The following is a 13,057-nucleotide window of genomic DNA, read 5'->3' as shown; positions in this document are numbered from 1 at the left end:
AACCCTCTGCAAAGGTTACCGATCTGAGGGTCCCTGTTTGGGCGCCACTTATATCGACGCAGGAGTCCCGGACAACGTGGAGACGATCAATGTGATCAAGCGATGGCCAAACTTTATTAGATATAGTGCTCTTCTTATACCCTTACACCCTTATGTAACGGCCTTGGATACTGAGCTCTAATTGGTTAGTCTAGAGGTTACTATCCTTTACAAAGATAATTTTTAGAGCTTGTTATAATTGTGATTAAATACTGTGATAAACACGTAAATGTATTGGCTTTCGCAAATCATAGATGTGATTATGGGGATATAACTATACAAGTTTATAGTAACAAAACCAAAACTCAATAAAGACATAAGATGAGCAAACTGGAGTCATATAGTAGAAGAATCTGTAAAGTTAAAAAGAAGAAAAGGGGGGGTTTTGTATGCTTGATAGAAGAAAAGCTAATGCCTATAAAATACAGAGTTAAAGTACTTTTTAGCTTAACTTAGGTTGTAGAAAGGGAACAATGTTTATGTTGTTTGCCTGTGGAATTTAGTGGCCCCACTAAATGTGAGTTAACTGTTTCACACTGGTCCTCTAAAATATCTTTAGTTTTAAAGAACAATGTTTGTGTTGTCAGTCTGTGGTGAGATAATAAGATTTAGTGACCCCACTAAACATGAAGGAGTTATTTCACACCATCCTTGTACTTATCAGTTAGTTCAAAGATAGAGCCTCCCAAACATCTGCTAGCTTGGGATACTCCTGTCCTGCTATAAATTTTGCAGGAAGGTCACACTGTTTCAAATCTTTGTTAGTTATTAGAATAATTACAGATATAGCTGGTTTTAGCGAGTTGTGTAATTACTGGGACATCCAACTGGGCCAAAGGTGAAAAGCACACTGCGAGGAAGACTGTTTACTTCATCTTGAAGACCCCTACTCACATGAGGAAGAGCCTCATCCTCAAGACCCCCGCCCACAATCATTGAAGAGCAGTGCGCAGACGCCAAGAGAAGGAGACTTCTGTTAATAAATCATTGGACTTAATTATAATGTTCCCTGCCTATATGCAGGGATTATGAATATGTATGTGACTAATGGAATTGTAAAAGTATATAAACCTGTAACAAATACTAATCACTTGCGCCTCTGGCTACGGTCACGCCCCAGCGCTGTTTGCTTTTGCTTTATTGACTTTGTCCCTTAATAAAAACTTTTATCTTGTTTAGAGAGGTGGATTCGTATTTCACAAATACCTTACTCTAAAAATACAGTGGGAAACTACAACCTTGGCAGAGATCATTCTCTGCACTTTTTCAGTGGAAAATTACAGAGGCATAACAAGACAACTGACCTTGCTTATGTCTGCCAAGAATCTTCTTTCTTTACAGTAATAAGGCTCAGGGTATCAGATTGCTCACTACATGGCCTTGGCTCTTTAAGAATTCCCACAAGGTTGCATGTAAGTATGAGCAGGCTGTTGCATTTACCATTCTTTTAAACTTTTGAGTTCTAGATACCCGTGAAAATCAGGCTTGTATCCCCTTTGTTTAGATAATTTTCCGCAAATCCTGCTTGCAGGCACACCCAATATTTTCTCATGTATTTAATCATTGCATGTATAGGCTGTTTTTTCAGGGCATGGTCATGTGTCTGGTACTAAAAGTCTTTCCTATTTGCTGGGAAAGGTAAGCAGGTAGTGGACCCTTCTGAAGAAAGAGATCATTATCCCATGGCTGATCTGTGATGGGTACCCCAGAAAACACACACGTGGAAGAATTTTTTATAGTGTAAACAACCCAAGAAGTCTTCATCAAGGAAGAAATTTGCACAGTCACGTGGTTTCCCTTTTGGGATTCCTTCCTTCTTTCTTAGTGCTTACACAGATAACTGACAAATCAGAGTCTTGTTCTTCCCTTCTTGCTTTTAAATGTCAGCTTGCATTGCAGCAGTGTTTTGGTGCTGCTCTATGCAAAAAAAAAAAAATTAGAAACTGCTTTTATACTCTTCTCTCTGCTACTTGCCCTAATCAAAGAAGTAACTGGGGGCTGAATTCAGATCTGTTATGTTATTGTAAGTCCCAGATTAACTCCACAAGCAAAAGCAAATTCCTTATGGAGCAGTTCTGATCAGACTCATGCTATATACATGTGTAGAGTCAGTCCTTATCCAGACTTATATTTTAATCTATTTATAAAAAATGTCTGGAGAATTTACAGCTCCCTCCCAGATGTATGCTTTCTGGCGTCAACCCCAGGAAGTAGAATATTAATCATAAAGTCTGGGAAACCATTCCAAAATGCTTGTTTTGGACCATGATACAGGTAAAAAGAGACAGTTTGCATTTGGGAAATGAGTCTTCAAGTTTGCAGCATGTACTTTCTGGAGTGGCAGCATGGTTATATGTTACTGTCTGTCCTGCTTGACTATGTCATTTGGTTTTTCCAGTGTTGTGTTTGGAGACAGGTCAAAGAACCTTGGGTTTGTGAATAGCTCTATATATAAAAAAAATGCTTTCTAAGAATAATTATTGCAAGTTTAGAAGGTTATGTCCTTACATCAAAGGCTGTAGACATTTCTCTACAGCTCCTGCAATGTGTAATGCTAAGGCCAAGGAAGCTGAGAAGATACAATACTGTACAGGGTGAGGCCTCCTGGAACTGTTTTTCAGCATCTGTTCTTGTAGGTTGTATTGCTACTCTAAAGAAAGGAGAGAACAGCCATGTGACTGAGAGCAAGTGGTGCTGGTGCCAGTGAGAGTTCTCTGAATTGAGATCAGGCCCCAGACTGGATGTTTATCTTTGTGACTGTGGTAATTGTACACTTGTGGGAACTTGTTTATTAAAACACACACATGAATGAATAAACTTTTTATTGTTCAGAATTGATTTTTGACTTGGAGGAAACCTGTTTGAGAAGTGAGACAGAAGATATTCTCTGAGAACGGGATTTTATTGTTAATGTTGATTTTTAATTCCTTCTTTCCTTTAAAAAAATAAAATTTTAAAAGGTGTCATCATTTGGAATAACAATGTGGGAGCTTTTTACAGAAGAGAAAAGAATGATTTCACATCCTGATGAAATTAATACTAGAGGTGCTATTCTGCAGGGTGATACTTTAAAATCCATGCCTAGTAAATACCTAGAAAACCTTACTCTCTGTTAGAATAAAAAGTCCAGTCAATATTAATTCAGTCTTACCTAAACGTTGCTGTTCTGCTTGGAGTTTTTCATCATGATTGGTGTGAGATTGTAATTTTTGATGGTGAATAAGTGCCCTCATTTTCCCTCTCCACAGAAGTCTGTCTCTGCACTTTACAACTACCTGCTGCCAGTTAAAGTGTACCAGTATGGTTGTGGGTTTAGGTTTTGCTGTTGTTTTCAGTGGTGAGCAGGTTTCTTATTTATTTATTTAGGCCCTGATTCTTCAACCACTAAATACATGTTAACACTGCCTATTTGAGAAGTTTTGCTCAGTTTGGTGGTGGTGTGTGTACTTTGTCAGATTCCTCAGCCAGAGTGAAAATGTGATAGATTAAGCCACAAGGGCAGAGAACACACAAAGCAAACCCCTGTTTTCTCTGCAGTTTGGCTTAAAGTTGCCTTTGTTTTGAGAGTTCTTGAGGTTGTTTTTGTTCTCTCTCATATGATGCTCAGTCTGTGGGTGAACATGTAGGAAGGCGAGTTTTCATTGCCTATCAGGAATGCCATTGACAGTTGCCTGGCTTTGTGTGAAGCTTTTGGATGTGACAGATGGAGTGCTGCTTGTTTCTGGAAACAGAAGTAGCACACTTAACTGAAAGGTCAGGAAGGCTTGAAAGAACAGGACAGCATAAATACTCTTTAATGTGTAATAATATCAATGATTTGTTTTGTGGCAATGCTTTTGTTCTTGAGGAAATCGAAGTAATCTACAAAGTCTTCTCACTAGTTTGATGTTGTATCGTATCTGCAGGTGGATGAGCGAAGATGCTATGGGCATGTGATTTCCTAAGACATGGAAAGAGAGTGGATGTCAGAGCCAGTGTCTGGCTCTTCCTTGGTACTTGGAGAAAACATTTCTGTCTGGAGTTCCTTTCCTGCAATTTTGGGAGTGAATTGCTATTCATTAAACTCTCCTGACAAATTAATTTCTGAGTCAGCAGAAAAGTCTTCAAGACTTTGGGTGCTGCTAGAGACTTGTTGGCTTATCACTAGGAATAAAATTGTTACTGCAAAATGCCTGTTTTGCAAATACCAGGAGGTACAGGAAGAGCACACATACTGTTCTGGAGAAAAGCATATATATGCATTAGGGCAATGATATTCCCCATGGTTTCCCATTCCAGGAAAACAGAAACTGGATTCAAACAGCTCAGCTACCAATTACTTTAATAAAAATGGACTGACACACTAACAGAAAAGGGAATTTTGCTAATAGATGGAATTTCTTTGTGTTTCAGGGCATCAGGAGGTCCCTCTGGACAAAGTGGACATCGAATGGTTGCTTTTCAAAAGACAGCTGATCATCTTCAGAGGTTTCCATGAGAGCACAAGGTGGGTTACTGCAGGATGGATGGTGGTATTGAATCCCTTCTAAAAAAGACAACATAATTTCATCAGTAACAGAAAGCTGGGCTTTAATGGAGGGATTATCCTCAGCAGTACTGTTACTGAACTACACTTTTATTTTAGAAAGACAAGTGATCTTGTTTTGAAGTCTTCAAGTGTTTGAGAAATCATTGTACCACTTAGCTAATCACTGAAGTAGCTGCTCATCCTTGTAGTTAAAGCTCAATACATCACTTTTGGCCTCTGAATCTTGTCAGAGCTTTGTCTTCCTAGAAACATCTTCAGTAGGCTCTCACATACGTGAGGTCACAGCTACACTGTCATGGGGACTGTGAAGAGAGCTAAGCTACATAGTGTCTCAGAGACAGTAAGCAGCATAACCACAGTCCCCGAGAGCACAGTGCAAGTTGCAAAGCCCACCCTAGGTTTGACTGTGTCCTTAGAAGTTTAACCTGTGCAGAGCATTTTCCAGTAGCAGTATGTGAGCTGGCTAGTAGATGGAGAACAGGGCATATGTATTTTTTCCCCACCCCTCTAGACAGACATAGCTCTAATTTGCTTTGATTTTTTGTGTTCTGGTTTAAGTTACCAATGGACAGCTCCATCTAAAATGTACCTCAAAACCCCGCAAAGAACTCAGACTTGCTCTTCTGCTGATCTTAAAGATGTTCTTACCTGTTTCTGATGCTGCGGATGGGGCTTGCTGCAGCTGTATAAAGCAATGAGACCTCTCTATTGCTAGGCAATGTGAGCACACTGTGCCTGACTAGCATGGAGGCTAATGGTGCTCTACCTTGCAGGTGCAAGCAACCTACAAGACATGGGAGGGCTGGCATTACATGTGTACAAGGCTTTTGGATGCCAAAGATAACTAGAATGTGGATGTTTCTTTTTGTTTTAGGGTGTTGGGTTTTTTTAGCTGTAAGCTTTGCAAAACTGAATTGGATTCTGCTGGGAGATTGCTTGTGACAGGGCTAAAGTGTTTGCCTGAACTGCAAGGTCTGGTGGGACTGATTCCCTCTGTAGTTCTGCCTGCTAAGGGGTTCTGCTAATTGGATGTATTTTGCCACTGTTGATCTCTCTTACCAGATGTGTTTAGTAAGTTATATATACATGGGGAATCCCGTTCATCTCAAGAACAGTTTTCTGTGCCTCAGTCCCTTGCTCTTCGAAAGGGGATAAACAGTCATCTTGCTGTCTAGTACCTCTATGTGCAAACAATAGGCTGTGGATATCCAAGACAGTTTTGTGCTTGAAAGCAAATGCCTGGAACTTCAAGGCAAGAAGGACAGTGGGGGGGGGGGGGGATGGAAAGGACCCTCTTGTGACTGACAGAGCAGTTTGCTCAGGGCAAGAAGGTGTCCTGGACACAAGGTGATTGATGTCTCCAGCAGCAGTGTACTTCTTGCTGGTGAAGTGCCTGCTTTTGAGCCAGTGTGAGTTGGAGAAAACAGGCACCTCCTACAGTGGTGTTGCATAGTGCTGCTTTCAAATACTGCATGTTGCTATGAGCACTGGAGTACAAGGGCTTACATTGAAAGGAGCAAGGGGAAAATCATATTTAAAATTGCGCATTTAATTGCTTCAACTGAGGCTTGATTCTGCTCTTGCTGTTGCCTTTAGCAGGGGTAGATACAGGGTTCCTCTTTGGGAGAAAAAACTGTTACTCAAGGCTCTGTGGGGCCCCAAATGCTAAAACTGACAGCTGCAGTCGGGCTGTGGTGCGGAGAGCAAACTGTCACATCTGTTGCTCCTGTAGTGGGATGGAGATGAGTGGATGGCAGGGACTGAGAGTCTGTGTGATAGTCAGAGATCTGTACTTAAACTTGGGCCTTGCAAATGACAGAGCACAGGTGCTCTTAGCTTCTGCTCAACAGTCAGGGACAGAAATCCCAGAGGGTCTTGCAAGTCACACGTAAAGTTCTTGTGTGACACTTGGGTGGAGTGGGTATCTGCTCTCTTTTACAGCTAGAGAAACAGAGTCACAGATGTTAAATTAGACCATTGAGAGTGCCTGATACGGTCTGTGGTCAAAGTACAAGGCAGGAAGATGGGTCTCCTGTTCCGTTCCCCATTGTCACAGGTAGGAGTTTGATGCAGCTCATCATGGGAAGTACATGGAAATTTACAATGTTCATTTTTGTTGGGGTGATGATCAGAGGGACTACACACATAGCTCACTAGCATGAGCAGTCCTGGTGTCTCTCCCCAGTCAGACCCCAGCCTGCACACTGGAGCCATCACACATAAACCTCCCACCTGGGGAGGAGGGCTTGAGCTGGAGGTAAATAGCCACTAATGCAACATAACACAAATGTTTCTTTCAAGTGAATCCCAGGCACTAACAAAGGGGCACAACCTGCATGGAAAAGCACACAGAAAAGCCATTAGGATACACGTCATACTTTTAAAGTGCTGTAGCTGTAAAGTGGCATGTTCAGTTTTCTCACATTCATAACTGAGGGTGGAACAGATGGTGAAGGTTTAGGAGGAAGCTAATATAATACAGAGGAAGATATAATATGTGGATTTAAAGAACCTACAATGCCAGCAACAATTTGTTCTAGCAAGAGTTGTACTGTGCTAGCAGGGTTTTGTTCCAGTGGCCTGGCAGAGAGGGGTGGTTGGACAGGAGTAGGGGATGGAGGTGTAGGAGAGGAATGGGAGGTGCAGTGATTTGTGTTCCAACCTCTTGCCCAATGGCATAACCTTGCCTGTACCCAGCAGGACCTCAAAGCATTTCATACTCCATTGAGCATAGTGAGTCCCTGAGAAAGAGGAGGGGAAGGCTGAGGGGATTCATACCACAGATCCCACATCCACCTCTCTTGTTGCACACTCAGTGACACAGGGCACTCAGATTCTTAGTTCTGCAGAAAAAAACCACTGCAACCTCATGCTCCAGGTCTTAAGGCTCCCCAACTTCCCCAAATCCCTATTTCTCATGCTATCCTGAGACATCCCTCCTCTTTGGACTGCCAGCAGCTCGCCTCCAGCCCGCAGCTCCCGGAAAGGGCTGGCTGTGCGCAAGCATGTGCATGCACATGTGCGTGCCCACGCTGTTTCAGCTTGCATAATAGCCTGCTTCCCTGTGATCCACAGCACTGCCATCTGTGAAGCTGTTCCCTGGAAAGGGCATTTCTCATCTCCCAGACAGCTGGGCTGTTTCAGAAAGGTGCTGCCAATTAACAGGAAGGGTGCTTTTAGCTGAGTAGGGCTATTTTTGCCCTACCTGGAGTATCACTGCACAGAGCTGAGGTCAACCTCACAGCTTAAGCTTGTTTTAAAAATAATATGCCAAAATGCAGCACTACACATGTCATCAGTGAGGCTGGTGGGCTGGCTCTGTGTTGGAGTGCCAGCTCCTGCTCTGAGAGCAAGCACACCTCTGGCAGGGGTCATGGGAGTGGGGTGGGGATGCAGGTCTTGCAAAAATGCAGTCTTAAAATTATCACTGGTCTTGATTTCTATCTTAGAAACAAGGCTGGATGGGCCGTAGAGTCCCTTGGAGTCCAGCCTCTTGCAGTGTGTGCCCCAGTGGGGATGCAGACCTCTGTAGAGGAGTCAGACGTATAGATTGCTATATGAGCTACGGGAACATTGTTCTTAGTCGTTTTTCACCAGTCTCATAAAAAGATGCTTCTAGAACCCCTCTTCATTGGGGTTGCACATCAGTAATTGAAAATTGATCTTATAGAGGTCATTTCGTGAGGCCAGCGCTCAATAACATTGATGAAATTCTGCACTGGTATTAGCTGTCAGGGGACTAAGGGGTTTCAGGGTCATCAAGCTCACACTACAGTCATACAAGTGCTTTAAAATTACATTTAAAGCCACCTGATCTTTCTGTGTCTCTGAGTGCACTGACGCCTGCACGCATAGAACAAACTCACATCAATTGTCACTGTTTGGGCAGATGAAAATGGAAACTGACATGCCAGGAAGTGTTGGTGTTATTGGATTAAGGGACTTTATGGGACCATCACCATCCTCTCTGGTGTTAAAGGTCCACGAGGTGCAAAGCTCAAGCCTGTGTCTGAATGCTTCAGAGGTTCTGTCATGGTTTGAGCATGTTTTGAGGGTGTTTTTGTTCAAGGTTTTTTCCAGCCAGGTGGAGGAGGGGAGGCCGGGAGGAAGGAGAGACAGGACACCTGACCCAGGCTAGGCAATGAGGTATTCCATACCATAGCACGTGATGCCCAGGATGCATACTGGGGGAAAGAGAAAGCTGGAGGGGTAGAGCTCTGGAGGAAAATGGAGGAGGGAGCATGCGATGCTCGGCCAGGCAGGGTGGAGTGAGTTATGGGTCGGTGGCTGGTGGGGTGTTGTATTCTTTTCACTTGTTGTTTGCTGTATCATTATTATTTGTAGTGGTAATGGCAGTAGGGGTTTTGTGTTATGCCTTAGCAATTAAACCGTTCTTATCTCAATCCGTGGGGGCTACATTCTTTGGATTTTCCTTCCTAACTCTCCGGGAGTTGGGGGACTTGGTTTAAACCACGACATTTTTTGGCGCCCAACGTGGGGCCCGAGGGTTTGAGATAAGAACAGATCTGAGCGGATTTATGGTCTCTTGTCACAATGCTGATTTATTGGCTCTTAGAGGTTTTTCTCTGGATCTCGCTGTTTCGGGATTTTGCCGGGTACTTTGTGTATGGATTGGATGTGTTTGAGGCTTGGGCTAAAGCTTTTGTTTCACTGTACTTTGTGTCGGAGGCTTGTAATACGGTGGGGCTCCGGCAGCAGGGGGGGATGGACGTGGCCGTGGACTTGTACCAGGCCGTCCCGCTGCTCTTCGCCGTCCTTGTCCTTATCCTCGTCGTCGTCTGCGTGGAGCTGCGTGAAGCCAGGAAGGAGCGGCCCCGGGAGCTGCCGGCAGCTGAGGCTGCCAGGGAGAGCGGCACGGGGAGCCAAAGAGCTGTGGCAGAGCAGCAGGAACAGGCGGGGGAGGAGCGGAGCAGGGCGGTAGCTGAGCAACGGGACCAGGCAGCGGGGGAGGTGAGTCCCACGGCCGTTCCCGACCCTCCGACGGCCGAGAGTGTCCCCCGGAAGTCGCCCGCCGACCCCCAGCAGGATGCAGGAGACTACGCAGCACTTCCCAGCAAGGCAGTGGAGGAAGATCCGGACTCGGGAGAAGAGAAGCTGATAGTGGGAGAGCTGGCAAGCACGGCAGCTACATCAGCCCCAGTGACAAGTGCAGCAGCATCATCTGAGAGTTCTGATGGTTTTGAATGGCTTTTGGGTGCCCTTGGGACCTGCCTGCTGATTGTTATAGGGGTCAGCATGGTGGCACACACACAGAGTGTGTTCTATCCACAATCATTTTGTCTGATCCCAAAAGTTAAGCAGAGTTAGGTTTGGGTCTTGTCTAGGGTTAGACAAGGATATAGGAGCACCAGGAGACTGTCCCCAAGGCTGGACAGTCATGAGTGGCAGGGCATGTGGGACAGTATGGCCAGGTATCTGATCCACTGGGCCCCTCCAGTGCTTTGGAAGCATTGGAAGTGGAAGGCAGCTGTATGGAGTCCCCAGCAGCAAGCTGTAGAACTGCTGAAGGGGACAGTGAATGATTTTGAGCCTGGTGGGCCCAGATACTTCAGGCCATCATTCCAGAGATGCAACGTAGAGATGTCTCCTGATCGAGGGGTGGACTTAAGAGTGATGGTGTATTGAAAATGTGGGATCTGGGCATGACGTGAATGGTATGGAATAAGGGGTGGATAATGTCATGGTTTGAGCATGTTTTGAGGGTGTTTTTGTTCAAGGTTTTTTCCAGCCAGGTGGAGGAGGGGAGGCCGGGAGGAAGGAGAGACAGGACACCTGACCCAGGCTAGGCAATGAGGTATTCCATACCATAGCACGTGATGCCCAGGATGCATACTGGGGGAAAGAGAAAGCTGGAGGGGTAGAGCTCTGGAGGAAAATGGAGGAGGGAGCATGCGATGCTCGGCCAGGCAGGGTGGAGTGAGTTATGGGTCGGTGGCTGGTGGGGTGTTGTATTCTTTTCACTTGTTGTTTGCTGTATCATTATTATTTGTAGTGGTAATGGCAGTAGGGGTTTTGTGTTATGCCTTAGCAATTAAACCGTTCTTATCTCAATCCGTGGGGGCTACATTCTTTGGATTTTCCTTCCTAACTCTCCGGGAGTTGGGGGACTTGGTTTAAACCACGACAGGTTCCTAGAGTCTTTGAGAAGATCTAAAACAGGAAAGGAAAAAAGGAATTGCTGAGACACTGGAAAAGGAGAGAGGCTTTCTAAAATGCCAGCAACCCTTTAATCTGTCAGCACAAAACACATCACATTTTTAGGGTTGGGAAAAACAACCCAGAAGAATACTTCTCCTTTTCCACAGGTGCTGAACATCTGCAGCTTTTAAAAGGGAAAATAAGTGGTTTAGGTACAGAGGTCCTCAATGTGTTTGCAAGAAGGGCCAGTGTTCGGGCACGAACGGAGCCTGATTAATCCGCTGTCCTCATTTAGCAGTAGCAAACGTGGACATTTAGATGAAGACTTCTAGGGACATGTTGTGGTCTCACTAAAGGCACCCTGGAGATGTGAGTAGTCTTGAGACTTGGCCCTTTAAAATCACCCTGTCTCATATAATTGAGAAAGCCCAATGGTAGGGCAGTAGCCAAAACAGCGCACCACAGCCACTCCTAACATGTTCTTCCATTGTCACATGCTGTCAGATAAAATCTCCATGCTCTCATCCTTTTGCCAACGGTACTGCCTCTTACTGAAAACAAACCAAGGCAAACAGTTGCAGCAAATGGGACCTCAGAGAGACCCCCTTGCCACCTCCAGGTACCCGCTGGGGATTCAAGAAGGGATTCCAGCAGCTGCAGCATCTTCCTTGCTTGCTTACTGCTCGAGGGGCATATTTTCCATCAAGATATTCTGAGAAGGTTCTGCTATCACTGGGGAAGGTGAGGAGGAGGCAGCCAATCTGCAGCCAGTACAGCCTCTGCTGGAGCACACCATGCAACTAGAGCTGGGCCAAGGGAGGGTACCAGGGCAGCAGCCTCAGCCTGGGCTTTGGTGGAGCAAGGTGGGGGAGATGGGGCATGGCACTTGCCCCCAAAATGGCACAGCACTTGCCTCAAAAATTACACCTCCTTGCTGATGTGGGTGATGGATGCTTCCTTATCCAGCAGCTACGGGATTATTCTTGAAGGGTCTGACCTCGAGGTGGAGTTCTTTCTTCAGAAAAGTTAGTTAACCGTAAAGAATATTGTCATGGTTTAAGCCCAGCCGGCAACCCAGAACCACGCAGCCTCTCTCTCATGTTAAATTTGATGGCTTTGTAACAGTAGCAATGGAAAATTACTGAGGTGCATGATACATAGAAATAATATAGAGAACAGCTAGAGAACATACTGAGAATTCTTGTCCAAGATAAATCGTTATAGTTGATGTAGTTTTAAGAAAAAACAGTCTAGAAGAACAGAACACAAGGATAAGGAGTATCTGGGAATGGCAGGTGTCCAGGATGGGCTACAGTTAAACTAACTGATAAGTAGGAGGATAGGAGGATTATTATGTCTCTGGTGCTAAGGAACCAATTAAAATGGTATAAGCATCTACTGCATGCTTCAAAGGCTGCCAGAAGTGATGAAGATTGTTGGAAGAAGTAACCGACCCTCAGAGACCACCACCACATTTTTGTACGCATGCGGGGAACTTTCTGGAAAATAATGTAATCCATACGTAGCCTCATGCATATGTATGTATGCCCAGGGACTATATAAGGATGGCTTGTGTAGCAATAGGGAGACACACGTTAGGAGGAGCTATCCCTCGTGTCTCCTGGTGCCGCAATAAAGAATACCTGCCTGTCAGCTTGAAAACTTTGTTGGCAAGTTTTTTCCTGGAGTTTTCTCCGAATCAGTACAGACATCACAGGCATTACCAGTAACAACATGACGTAAATTATGTTCAGAGAGAAACATGATGTTTAACGTGACAGGATCCTTTTAAAACCCTTTTACTCTCAGGAACCCTTTGATGTATGGCCTATGGCCTTACCATCCTGGAAACACCTGATCTTGTCTAATCTCAGAAGCAAAGCAGGGTTGGGCTCGGTTAGTACTTGGATGGGAGACCATCTGGGAATCCCAAATGCTGTAGTCTTTTTTTTTTTTTTGAGTTCAAACTTAAACAGGGGAAGTTTAGGTTAGATATAAGGAAGAAGTTCTTTACTGTGAGGGTGGTGAGGCACTGGAATGGGTTGTGAGTGCTCCATCCCTGGCAGTGTTCAAGGCCAGGTTGGATGGGGCTTGGGTGACATGGTTTAGTGTGTGATATCCCTGCTCATGACAGGAGAGTTGGAACTAGATGATCTTAAGGTCCTTTTCAACCCTAACTATTCTATGATTCTATGATGTACCTGAAGAGAGCACCTCACTGACTTTGCTCCTGTCATCCTGGCTTCATTTTAGGGTTTTGAGCCCAACTCCACATTTTCTAGCTTTGGAGAAGTTGAGGTTGAACGTGAGCTTTTGACTGCGGGAGATCCA

General features: G+C 44.8%; 1 pseudogene; it reads left to right on the top strand.

Moving 5' to 3' along the window:
* Positions 1-12,552: 12,552 nt before the first annotated feature.
* LOC117438294 (uncharacterized) lies at positions 12,553-12,671 on the top strand (annotated as a pseudogene).
* The last annotated feature ends 386 nt before the right edge of the window (positions 12,672-13,057 follow it).

The sequence above is a fragment of the Melopsittacus undulatus genome (assembly GCF_012275295.1).
Source record: "Melopsittacus undulatus isolate bMelUnd1 chromosome W unlocalized genomic scaffold, bMelUnd1.mat.Z SUPER_W_unloc_5, whole genome shotgun sequence".
Lineage (NCBI taxonomy): Eukaryota > Metazoa > Chordata > Aves > Psittaciformes > Psittaculidae > Melopsittacus > Melopsittacus undulatus.
The sequence above is the reverse complement of the archived record's forward strand: the minus strand, read 5'-3'. Positions and strand labels throughout refer to the sequence as shown.